The 13,003-nt window shown below is 34.1% G+C and overlaps 1 long non-coding RNA gene across 1 annotated transcript; it reads left to right on the top strand.

The window, feature by feature from the left end:
* The first annotated feature begins 1,645 nt into the window (after positions 1–1,645).
* On the top strand, positions 1,646–8,350 carry LOC129137911 (uncharacterized). The gene is made up of 4 exons (XR_008540770.1): positions 1,646–2,949; positions 4,779–4,823; positions 6,073–6,166; positions 7,864–8,350. It is a non-coding gene; the product is annotated as an uncharacterized LOC129137911 (long non-coding RNA).
* Positions 8,351–13,003: the final 4,653 nt, after the last annotated feature.

Genomic DNA, 13,003 nt, shown 5'->3' with positions numbered 1-13,003 from the left:
ACATGTCTTGACAGGTTGAAATTTATTTTGAGGCTAAGTATGCAAGTATTTTATATGTAAATATCTTAACTGCATTGTACAAAGGGGAACATTTCATCATAAAATAAATTAGATCAGCTAATCAGTTCATTTGGAAAAGGTTTGATAATGGTGCTATGGAATGGCTCATTTGATAGATACCCATATCCTAAGTTAACTAAGAATATATTCTACATCGTAATGTTTTCAAGCCAAAATTGAACTTAGTGGCATGAATAGGTCCTGATATTAGACAAGTGTGGGTCTGAATTCCAACTTTTCCATTTAACTAAATTAGGCAAGATATTGGAATTCTAGGAACTTTGGTTTTCTCATATGTAAAAGGTGATTAATGTTACCAACTTTGCAAAATTGTGAATATTAGAAAAAATTTATGAAAATCTTGTTTTACACAATTAATATGCTTTTATGCATACCAATTCAAGTCACGAATAATAAAAAGTCGTCAACAAAATAACGTTTTTCCTTTATTCTTTAGTTAATTTAGCAAGATGATATTTATCCAGTTCTTTCTATATGAAAAGCAGTAAGTGTCCAATTTGCCTAATAATTCCCTCTGACTTTTAGGATATACAATCTGTCTTCACTTAAAGTTATGTGTGACATGAGATGATTTCTTCCAACTCTAGCTTTAGCAATAATATTTTGTCTTTAAAGAAGCGTTAAATGACATTATAAAATTATGTTACCTCATTTTACCATGCAAAGCTACTGTGTGCCTCCCTTAAATCAATATATTAATGTTTAATTACATGGTTTTAAGAAATAATTAACATGAGAACTGTAGCAAATACATTGTAGTAGGAAGTATTTTTTTTTTTTTTGGTCTTAAAGTGGTTGTGTCATTTTTAGTAGCTTTCTAAATGTAAAACTGATCATTCCAATTTTGGATTAAGATGGACTGAATGCATATTAATCAATTTGGTTTTTGTTTCTTTCCAGGAACCCTAGTAAAAGTTATTTTTGTTTTTATTGTTTCTATTTTAAGAAAGGATATTATTAAGAAAAGATATTATTGAGGGAAGAATGAAAGAAAGAAATCAACAGCAGCAGAGTTCTGGAAATAGGGTAGAAGATGAATAACTGGTCATTTACTTGGCTTAATACTAAATGACTTTCTAGTTGCCTTTTTAGTTTAGTTGACTGTGTAGTTGTTTTGACATTAATGACTTTTTCATATAGTGAAAAAGTTTGGAAACTAGGACCAAATGTATTTAAATGGCAGAAAACTCAAAAGTCACAGGAACTGGTGGCAACTATCACCTCTGTAAAATGAAGGTAAAGAGGCATGACTTGAATAAGGAGGAACAGGGGCACATCATTTGGCAGAGTTAGAGCTCCACATCTCCAGCCTTTTACCAACTTCTAGGGATTGCCCTCTGCCCTTGTTCTAAAGTTTAGAGAGAGAACGGGTAGAAAGGATCTCTGAACTGAGAGATTCTAGCCATCATTAGAGGCGTGAGTACCCAGCTGAAAAGATGAGATTAAGGACCATAATCCTTAACCCTGAGATGCTCACTCACCATTCTATTCATGTTGCTTCCAGAATGCCAGTGGCATCACATAGAAGACACTAATATTGAAGGTTCTCAAACAGATGGCCCAGGTTAGGATTGAGATGTCTATTTGACCTTCAAATTTAAATGTAAAGTAGGAATTGGATATTATAGTCTTGGGAATCCAGAGAAGTGCAGGACCAAAATAACAATTTAGGGGTCATTTGTGTACAATAACTAGAAGAAGAAAATAACAGAGTTCCCAGAATATATGGCCAGTTGGATATCAAGACTAAAAATATTAAAAATGAAAATATGATCAATGGCATCAAGCACCGCTGAAAGGTCAAGCAAATAAGAATTGAGGGCTGACTACAGGTTTTGAACATATGGAAGACACTGGTGACCTTAGGGGAGACAAAAGAGATAATTTGGAAACAGTGGACAAAAACAATTTTGAGATATTTTTCTGTAAAGGGAAACAGAGCAATATGATGGTTGTTGGAAAAAGAAGTGGAGATTGAGGTTATGGTTATTATTTTTATTATTATTTAGGGAGGCCTGACAAGCTGTTTGTTGACATAAGGGAAAGATATATTACAGATGAAGGAGAGATGAAGGAGAGAGAAAAGATAATTGCTAAGAATTATCCTGGACTGTGTGAGACAGAAACAGAATATATGAATGGGAGGTCGATTTTCCCTAGATTTACTCACGATTTATTCAGAGTAATAGGAAAAATGTCAAATATAAGTGTATCAATATTGAGTGTAATTTTGGTACACTTATACATTTTTCCTAGTACTATTTCCATAAGTAATAGAAAAATGTCAAATATAAGTGTATCAATTTGAGTGTAAGAGCTTGTGAGATCTTCAATTTTTCGATTTTTATGCGATAGGACTATTTGGAAAAGATTTTGGTGGCTGGGACTGTAGTTGTTTTGACATTAATGGTGATGAGGTATAAGATACAGGCATCAAAGTGACAGTTAAGGAGGACTGTTTCCTATTTCCTCAGTTTAATCTTCTCAGGTGAGTTTGAAGGTGCCAAATAACATAGATTCCAGGATTTGGAAAGGCCACACAGGTGTACAGTGAAATAATGAAGGATTTAAAAGTTGTGTTGGAGAGAAATAGAGTGAGCACAGACATAAGATTTCAAGGAATAAGGAGGAGTAAACCACAGTCAGTGCTACTGGCAACAAGAAAAGATTGACTCATGATATGAAAGTCCAAGCTGAAGGCGGAGAGGGAAGGCTCTAGAAAAAGCAATGCAGAACAAAGAAGTCACATCCGTCACTTTCAAGCCTAGGTGTATGAGGTGTGGGGGAGGAAAGCACAGGCATCCCTGAGAAGCCTGTTGGAGAATCAGCATCCTCAGGGGAGATTCGAGTTTCAATCGGAGCAAGAAGGTAGGGACCATTTAGAGAAACTGTTCACAATGAAAATACTGTGTTTGACTTCTCAGTAGTTGTTCACACTTACACATTGTAGAATAATTTATTAACTTACATTTATATTTAAAGAAGATTAAATGTCTGGATAATTTGAAGGAAAATAAAATTTTGGATTTTCAAGAGAAACATTATAACTACAAGATATGGATATTTAAGAATACCTCAAAGGCAGAGGATTTGTTTCCGTATAAATACATATTATATACTTTATACTTCTCATTTTTCATATATATGCAACATGCCTAGTACATCACACACCCTGAACATTTTTATATGCATTTTTATCTCATTGTGTGGCAACATAGCTACTGTATTCAAGCAGTGACTCATTGATTAGGAAATTTTATATTGTTAAGGAAGCTCATAGTCTCACATTCCTTAAAGTAATTTAAAATGAGTCTACTTGAGGCATTTCTGACTTGATTATTGTAAGTTCAGTAACTCCCTTTTCTATTATTCCTCATTATGTTTAAAATCTATTGTGAGGTGATTCAAAGTGTAAGAGCCTGCAGCTATGTTTGAATGAGAGCAATAGTTACCTAGAGAAAGAGCTTTCTCCCACTCATATTGCCAGGTCTAAGCAACTGCTGCAGTCAACACACTATCATTGCTTTTAATAATCCATATGATGTGATCTTTAATAGCACTTTCATCAGGACTATATGTACCACACGAAAGAGAACACCCACATGCTATCACATGTGACTGTGTCTTTTAAAATACTAATCAGGCACAGAACAATCCTTGGCAATCTAAAACTCTTGGAGATGGACTTTGATTTCTGTGAAATAACTAAACGTTAATCTATGACAGCATAGTATTCCTAGATATTAGCACACATTTGACAATAAATAGAATCATAAACATGAGAACAAAATATTTAACTTAAACTGTTGTGAAGTCTTGAAACTAGTATTTCTTTCTAACTACCAGCATGTGGTTGTCAACTTAATCGGTGACTTTCTTTGTGGCTTTAGTTTTTACCTATAGAGCAGCATTTTACTATTATCATTTAATGAAGAAGAATTGTTCTGCTCTAATCACTTTATAGATTAAAAATGTAGACACTCTACATTGAAAAAAGAAATTAAATCAGCAATAGAATTTGAGACAAGTATATTTCAAAAGCTGGTCAATTGAATTTAAAATTGCAATTACTATCTCTAGTATATATATTTCCAAAAGTTACTGTATAAAATATATGTAAATATATCTATCAGTGAAATTAGTGCAAAAAGAGAAAATAAACTAGTATATGTTTTTTAATGTCTTAGAGAAAATGCTTTGAAAAATTTAGAAAATAAGAAAAGATATGTTAAAAATAAGGATGATTCTTCATTCCTACCAGGCTTCTAGTCTTTTTATGACCGATTTTTTATGTTACTGATGAAAGTCTAAGCTTTTTCCTAAAGGGGGTGATAACACAGTCATCACTGGTCTCCAACTGTCCCAGAGCACTCTACTGAGGTTACTTAAATTAACCTTTGCTGGAATAATTTTGGTTAATATGCTACCTCCAGAGAACCCCTAGCAAATGTTAAGTGTTTTATTGAAGTTTGCCAGGAACATTATATCACATGCTAACATATTTCCCTGGCTTATATGAGGATTATTCAAACTTCAATTGTTTAATAAACAGAACCTTATTAAATATTCACAGAAGATTTAATAAACAGAATATTTGAAGAAATGTAATTTTATGTAACAGATGGAACCAGAAATATACCAATTTAATTAAGGGAAGAGACCACGACTAACATTAGTTTTCTTTCTTTATCTAATAGCATCCAAGAGCACTTTAACCAAACCCTGGAGAGAGAAGAAATAAGGTTTGAAAACCACTAGACTACATATTTGGATTAGACAGCTCTTGCTTAGAATAGGACACACTCTTTTCAAAGAGTGATGTGTGAATGAACTGTCTAGAGATATTAAAGTTATAAAAGTATATTGGTTTAGGTTACTGTTAGACAGCAGGCCTAAAGGAATTGATATATAGGTAGCCCTAATGAAATGCTCCCAGGATATTTGTAAGAAACATGCCTGCAGTTAAGGAGACCTGGAGAGCAGCCGGCTACACTTGCAGCTTGGTTTAAAACCAACCCTTTCTCCTCCCGCCCATTCCCACCACAACTTCACACAGGCAGGCCATTCTAAATGGTGCCCTGATCAAATCTGAAAAGTACCACTAACGAATGTTCAGCTATAAAAATATAATCGTCAAAAGATAAGCCACATCATCTTGAGTTTATAGTAAGACTGGATAAAACTGCTTTAACAAAGGGGAACACATTCAACAGAAAATGTGCAATATGAAAATGATTTTTATGTAATGTGTATGGTTTTACATAAAAGCATTTGGTTGTAATAAATAATACATTTGAACTTTTTTTCTTAAATTAGAATTTTTCTTGGCCTCCAATCATTTACAGTTGCATATCTAGATAGAAATACATGTAGTGTCAGTTTTTCTTGAGGTTCAGTTCAACCTAGCCCCAATGTGGACATATTCAAAAATCTCATTCTCAAATGAAGCCAGGAAACCATTGCATGGATTTAATACTTGGTCTACAGCGATTGTCATCGTCATAGTTACTCCTTTAGCTTCAGCATACTACTGTTTGACAACTGTACTGTATATGTCTAGACAAGATGAGCCCTGGGGACTTAAGCAACCCTACTGGCGGTCCTCCCACTTAATGCAACTATTTCACAGGAGTTCCTTATACATCTTTTCTGTGAATGCACTAATCTTAATTCAATGGTGTGTAATGTACATTCCCTACTATTACTTCTCCAAAGTTAGCATTCAAACTAACCACCTGAGGACTTGTGAATACAGAGATTTGGCTCCAGTCTCAAAGATTCAAATTCAATAAGATGTGGCAGGACCCAAGAATTCCTACCAATGTCCAGATAATGTTGCTGCTGCTGGTGTGTGGACCACATTCTGAGCAGCCCTGCACTAGAGGAATCCTCTGGCCATCCCTCATCTAGGATGATGCATGAAAACAGGACAGGGTTTTCTGTAGTTTGTAAAAATATTTTATTTGATTTCTTCTGTCTCCACCCCTGTAGTATGTTACTTTGTCGTCTTTGCACAGCAAGAACTTAGCATCATCCTCTTGTATTTTGGATTTTGTTTCCTATTTCCTCAGTTTAATCTTCTCAGGTGAGTTTGAAAGACAAAAGTTCTTTACCTGTTAACGGATGAGGAGTTTTAAGAATCTTTAGAACTATTTTCCTGGACTCTTGTTTCTTGAATGGGGGTAGGAAAAGTGTATGTTAATACTGCTTAAGCTTTTTTTCGATAAGTCAAATTCCAGAAGTAGAAAATAGAGAACAAGAAGATGAGTCAGACTAGGAAGTTTTAAAAAACTCCTGTAATCCCAACACTTTGGGAGGCCTAGGTGGGTGGATCACCTAAGATCGGGAGTTCGAGACCAGCCTAACCAACATGGAGAAACCCCACCTCTACTAAAAATACAAAATTAGCCAGGCGTGGTGGCACATACCTGTAATCCCAGTTACCCCGGTGGCTGAGGCAGGAGAATCATTTGAACTCAGGAGGCGGAGGTTGCCGTGAGCTGAGATTGTGCCATTGCACTCCAGTCTGGGCAACAAGAGCCAAACTCTGTCTCAAAAACAACAACAACAACAACAACAACAACAACAACAAATATATATATATATATCTACACACACACACACACACACACATATATATATATATATATATAATCTAAAACAGAGAGCATTAAAGAGACCAGGAAAAGGGTAAAATAATTTTATAAATTTAAAATATTTTATGAGAGGTGATTTGTAGAATCAATGATTTTCGGGAAAAAAATGGGTCCGTTAATAGAAAAATGCATAAAAAATGAATAAATACAAGTGTGCAATAGAATAAAAATAAAGTGATATAGAAATTAAATCTAGGTTAGGCAAAGATTGTGTATAACCACTATTTCTATAGGGGAGAACACAATGAAAATTTATCATGAACTAAGAATGGCTACTGTGTATAGAGAAAAAGTAATATGAAATTATGAACACAGAGCTGTATTTTTCATTCTTCTAATATAAGCTGAGTTCTTAATATTAAAAAATCTTTCTAAAAATAAAAGACTATCTTACACATCTAGACAGAACACATTTAATCTTTGAAGCTGTGGAGAAAAGTGAGACGGGCCTCACTTCTCATAACACTAGATGCCAGAAGATAGTAAAAAATAATTTTCCAGTTTTAAAGACACACGGATACGTTTAACATTTTCTACCTATCCAGAATATTACCCAAGTTAAAAGGAGCAGAAAGATGTTCATATGCACATAAGCACTGAGGAATTACAATATTCACAACTTTAAAAATTTAATTGAATTTTTGTTCCAGGAATCAGTAGAGATAAAATAAAAACTAATAAATAAAGTCATCATCAAAGAGCTGGCTACTCTTTTTAACAATATTTTCTTTAAACAATTATGGCGGTTATATTAGATTGAGTCTTAAAATCTATTAAGTTAATGATAGGGAATATGTGTTTTAAAAATTATACTACCAACCAGCCGGTTATATCCATGAAAATGCACTAAAGATTACAAAACAGAATACACACTTAAACAACCATATTTATGCCGTGAAAATCCACAAAAGAACCAGAATAAAAGCAGTTACATTTTGTCCTCAGAAACTGTGAGATACTATTTAAGTAAATTATCAATTTGACCTACACCAGTCAACACAAAGTTCTTAATTAAAACCAGAAAAGTTCTAACCAAGAAATATTAATATTAGAGCCTATGAGGGCTTGATAATTAACATCGTATTTCTATTTTTTTGTTTTTTTTTTCCTCCAATTTTGAATCCAGCCATAGGTCATAAAGATGGCGATGGTTATTTCCTTCCTCATACCCATGGTTTGTTACAATGTGACTTTGCGGTTCTTCCCATCAGTAAACAGAAGCCATTTTCTTACTCCTTGCCTCTGGATGGGCCTTGTGGCTTGCTTTGAGCAATAGAACTCATCAGAAGGTGACCTCATGCCAGTTTCATGCCTTGGCTTCAGGAGGCCTTGAATATTCTGCTGCTCCTTAGGAATCTTCTGAGCCACTGCTTAACAAGCCCGAACCTCTCCAGCTGGAAGATGAGGCATAATACAGAGGAGAGGCAAACTGTCCTAAAGAGACAACCCTAAGCCAACCAGTCCAGATGACAGGAGGTTGACCTTGACACATGTGTAAGCCCAGCCAAGGTCAGCCAAACCTAGTACAGATCAGAAAAACCATCTATCAATGCTCAGCCCAAATTTCCAACCCACAGAAATATGAATTAAATAAATGATTGTTGTTTAAACCATCTTGATTTTGAGATGCTCACACGACTGACAGCTGATTGAACTGCCCTACTTACCAGGTTTAAAAATCACAATTATGTCTGCATATGCACACAATGCTAACTCTTTTGGATGGGCCTTTTCTCATAGGATTCTCTTTCTCAAACACAGTTGAATTATCTTTTTATTATGTTCTCTCCATCCAGTTTCTAATTGTGGGATCTTATTTGTGGGATCTAAAAAATTGAACTCATGGACATAGAGAGCAGAATGATGGTTACCAGAGGCTGGGAAGGGTAGTGGGGGGATGTGAGGCAGTAGGGATAATGAATGGGTATAAAAAATAAAAAGAATGAATAAGACCTACTATTTGATAGCACAACAGGGTAGCTGCAGTCAATACTAATTTAGTTGTACATTTTAAAATAACTAAAAGAGTGTAATGGGATTGTTTGTAAAACAAAGGATAAATGCTTGAGGGGGTGGATACCCCATTTTCCATGATGTGATTATTTTACAGTGCATGCCTGTTTCAAAACATCTCATGTACCCCATAAATATATACACCTACTATGTATCCGTAAAAATTAATTTTTTTTTGAAAAAGAATGCAGCCATGGCAACACCTTGATTATAATAACCTGGTGAGACCCGAATAGTGTTTCTGACTATTCAGGCTGTTTAAGTCACATAATCTTAGGTTGTTACGGCAGGAGTAGAAACCAAATATAGCAGGGAAAAAGGAATCTATTAAATGTTAAGATAACAAATGTTACAATATTTTTTGAGTTTAATCTTTAGATCATACTTCAAAATTTAACAACAGTGACCAGATTCAATTTTTGCGAGGAACTGATTTCCATGTCACAATTCTATTCTTTCCCTTGTATATCACTCTTCATCAAATTAAAATTTAATAATTGTAGAATACATTAGGAAAATGTCTGCATACTGGCATTCTGAAGGCTTTATAGTATGACTTACAAAATTGTTTGTGGATATATGCCCGGTGTATATATCCACAAAATGTCTATCATTTATTTGTGGGCTCCAAAATAAATGATATATACAAATAAGAACAGATATTTTGTGTCTGTGTTTATATACACAGTATATAAACTGCATACATACAGTGCTTGTGAAGATGAAGTCAGTTATCAGCTGTGGGGACGGGGACATTTCTGAGTTTGACTGTGTAGAGATAAATTATGATTTGAAATTATGTGAGAGCTGCATGTCAGTGCATGATCTTCGTTTTAATTCTCTGGAATTCAAAGTAGCTAATATGCTCTCTAAACAATGCAATTTTTCTTCTCTATATTATGCTTTGAGAATTGGTTTATTCCTCACAAGTGACATAATTTGAAGACAGATCGATTTTTTTTCTGTTTGTAGATGTTGAATCATTCTTAATTAAATAGAAAGAATTATTCATCAAGCTTTCTTTTTCATTTCTGCACACTCTGGGATTTATGTTTCAGAATATCTCACTTCTATTTTATGTAAATGACCTTCTGGATTTGTGCTGTCACTAAACTCAATTGTGCTTGCTAATAGCTAGAATGCAGCTGCTAAAAACAATAAATTGAGCATAGTCAACTTGAGAAGGAACAAATATATTTTATTTCCTTAATGTTCTGTCTTAAAAGTGATCCATATTTATCTAATATTTTAATAATAAACTCAGTTTTACATTAGCTATAATTATTATAATATGCATGCATTATTATACTCTAGGTAAGTAAATAATGTAATAGGCTAAAAGAAATAAATTTTGAGTGAAACTTAAATTACATCACTTTTTAGCTTTTCCCCTTCTTTTGAGAAATTTTGACTCCACTTAATGGATACTTAAAAGTGAATTTGTTTCATTAGACAGTTATAGAATGAAGGGTTCTTACTGTATCATTTCCATTTATCATTAGACTAGAGATTCTGGCCAGTACAAGGCATCGAAAAAAATGAAGGGATAATAACAACTGGAAGAGAATCAAAACTTTCATTACTTATGGATGTCATCATTGCCTATGTAGAAAACTCAAAAGTATCTATGGACAAACTTTTAGAAATAATAAATTCAGTCATTTTTCTAAGGACAAGGTCAATATACAAAATTTAAGCATATTTCTATATGCTAACGGGAAACAGATTAAAAAAACAATATCTCACAAATAGAGTTCATTAATATCAAAGGCTTGGGCATGAATTTTACAAAAGATGTACAAAACCTCTATGTTAAAAAATCACACGACATTTGTAAAAGATATTAAAGGAGACCTAACTTAATGGAAGAAAATTATATTCAAAGGTTGACAGACTAAATATTTTAAAGATATAACTCATAGCTATATATTAGTTATAATAGATTATCCCCCATGTTAATCTATAAGTCCAAACAATCTCAGTCAAAATCCTAGGAGTTCTTTGGGAGATAAGATCACAGTTAAAAAAAAATTCTAAATAAGTAAGGAAAAATTTATGCCCAAGAGTAGCCATGGCAATTTGCTAGAATAAAATGGAAACATTTATACTACGCTCTTGAACTCTATCAATATTAATATTTATTCGGTAGATTTGGCAGGAATACAGACTAAGAGATGAATACGCAGTAAGAGTCCAGAAGCACATATATTCCATTAGATTATTTATGCCAAAGTTGACATTGCAGTGCAGTGAGGAAAGTGTGATAATTTCAATAGTTGATGATGGATCACTTTCCCAAATGTTTCTTGACCAGTAACTTTTACCATAACTAAAAATGCATTCCTAATGAAAGGCAGAACTAAGCACGCTGCCAGTACGTGTATTTTCAAAATATTTTAAACCTTCCAATAGATGTCTCATGACATTTAATTTTAGTATTATTTCCCTAATGACAAATTACATTTAGCATGTTTTCATGTGCTGATTTGCCTTTCATTTATCTTGGTTTTGTGAAATGTGGTTTTTTTTTTTCCTTTATTTTCTATCCTTCCCTTTATTTCAGAATCCCTGTCTCTGATTTACAACAAACCCAGATTTTACATTTACTTTTGATGGGGAATATCTAGTACATTTCCCATACATTTCTAGTACATTTCTTTTCCTGTTTATATGGCTTGGTGTCATCTGAGTATAAGCCAGTTTAGATAAAACAGTGTTGCAGTACTCTTTCCTACTGTGTACTCAAGAGGCAAAGTCATAGCTGCATTGTATAAAAGTACCAGATCGCATTCTGTAATCTTCTCTGCCTTCTTGCCCAAAGGCAATGAAAACTTCATTGCTAATGGAATAATTCAGTGTAAGATAATCAGGCAGTTTTGGAAGGGTAAGGATTGAATATTTTGGGGCTTGACGTGGGTGTTTAGTTTCTTCCAAAATAAAATTTGGACACTTAATCCTCATTTAATTTGGAAAGAGATTATTCAAATGCAGTCAATTTTATGATTATGCTAAGCCCAACATGCTAGCAGATCATCTTGAGCCCTTCTTTTCCCTTCTTCTGCCTACGCTTTCTGTTTCACTGCTCATTATCTTCATCAGTATGTAGACAGAAAGGTCATGGTGATATATAAGTCAATCCCGTTTGTTTTATTTTTGTATCTCTGCAAAACATTTGGAAGGAGAATAAGCTTAAACACATATGAGACCTAAGGATCAACTGAGAATTTTAATTAGCCCTGTGCTTTAAAAAAAAAAATTATTATACTTTAATTTCTAGGGTACACGCACACAACGTGCAGGTTTGTTAAATATGTATACATGTGTCATGTTGGTGTGGTGCACCCATTAACTCCTCATTTACATTAGGTATTTCTCCTAACGCTATCCCTCCCCACTCCTCCCACCCCATGACAGGCCCCTGTGTGTGATGTTCTCCACCCTGTGTCCAAGTGTTCTCATTGTTCAATTCCCACCTATGAGTGAGAACATGCGGTGTTTGGTTTTCTGTCCTTGTGATAGTTTGCTCAGAATGATGGTTTCCAGCTTCATCCATGTCCCTACAAAGGACATGAACTCATCCTTTTTTAGGGCTGCATAGTATTCCATGGTGTATATGTGCCACATTTTCTTAATCCAGTCTATCATTGATGGACATTTGGGTTGGTTCCAAGTCTTTGCTTTTGTGAATAGTGCTGCAATGAACATGCATGTGCATGTGTCTTTATAGCAGCATGATTTATAATCCTTTGGGTATATACCCAGTAATGGGATGGCTGGGTCAAATGGTATTTCTAGTTCTAGATCCTTGAGGAATCTCCACACTGTCTTCCACAATGGTTGAATTAGAAAAAATGCTCATCATCACTGGCCATCAGAGAAATGCAAATCTAAACCACAATGAGATACCATCTCACACCAGTTAGAATGGCAATCATTAAAAAGTCAGGAAACAACAGGTGCTGGAGAGGATGTTGAGAAATAGGAACACTTTTACACTGTTGGTGGGAATGTGAAATGTCTTAAAAGAAAACCTTCCCAAGTTCTTTTTTAGATTGTCATGTGTTTTCTCATTTTTATGACTAGAAAAATAAAACATATATATATGACATAAATTCATTAAAATTTCTATGATTTGCACATATTTTATTCCAAGTATAGCTTGACTTTTTATTATATCACAATGTCTGACACAACGCAAACTTTTTAAATGTGCCTAAGTGAAAGTTATAGATTTATTTATTTTATAGACCATG

Source organism: Pan troglodytes, chromosome 17 (assembly GCF_028858775.2).
Source record: "Pan troglodytes isolate AG18354 chromosome 17, NHGRI_mPanTro3-v2.0_pri, whole genome shotgun sequence".
Taxonomy (NCBI): Eukaryota; Metazoa; Chordata; class Mammalia; order Primates; family Hominidae; genus Pan; species Pan troglodytes.
This window is presented reverse-complemented; position numbering and strand designations above follow the sequence as displayed.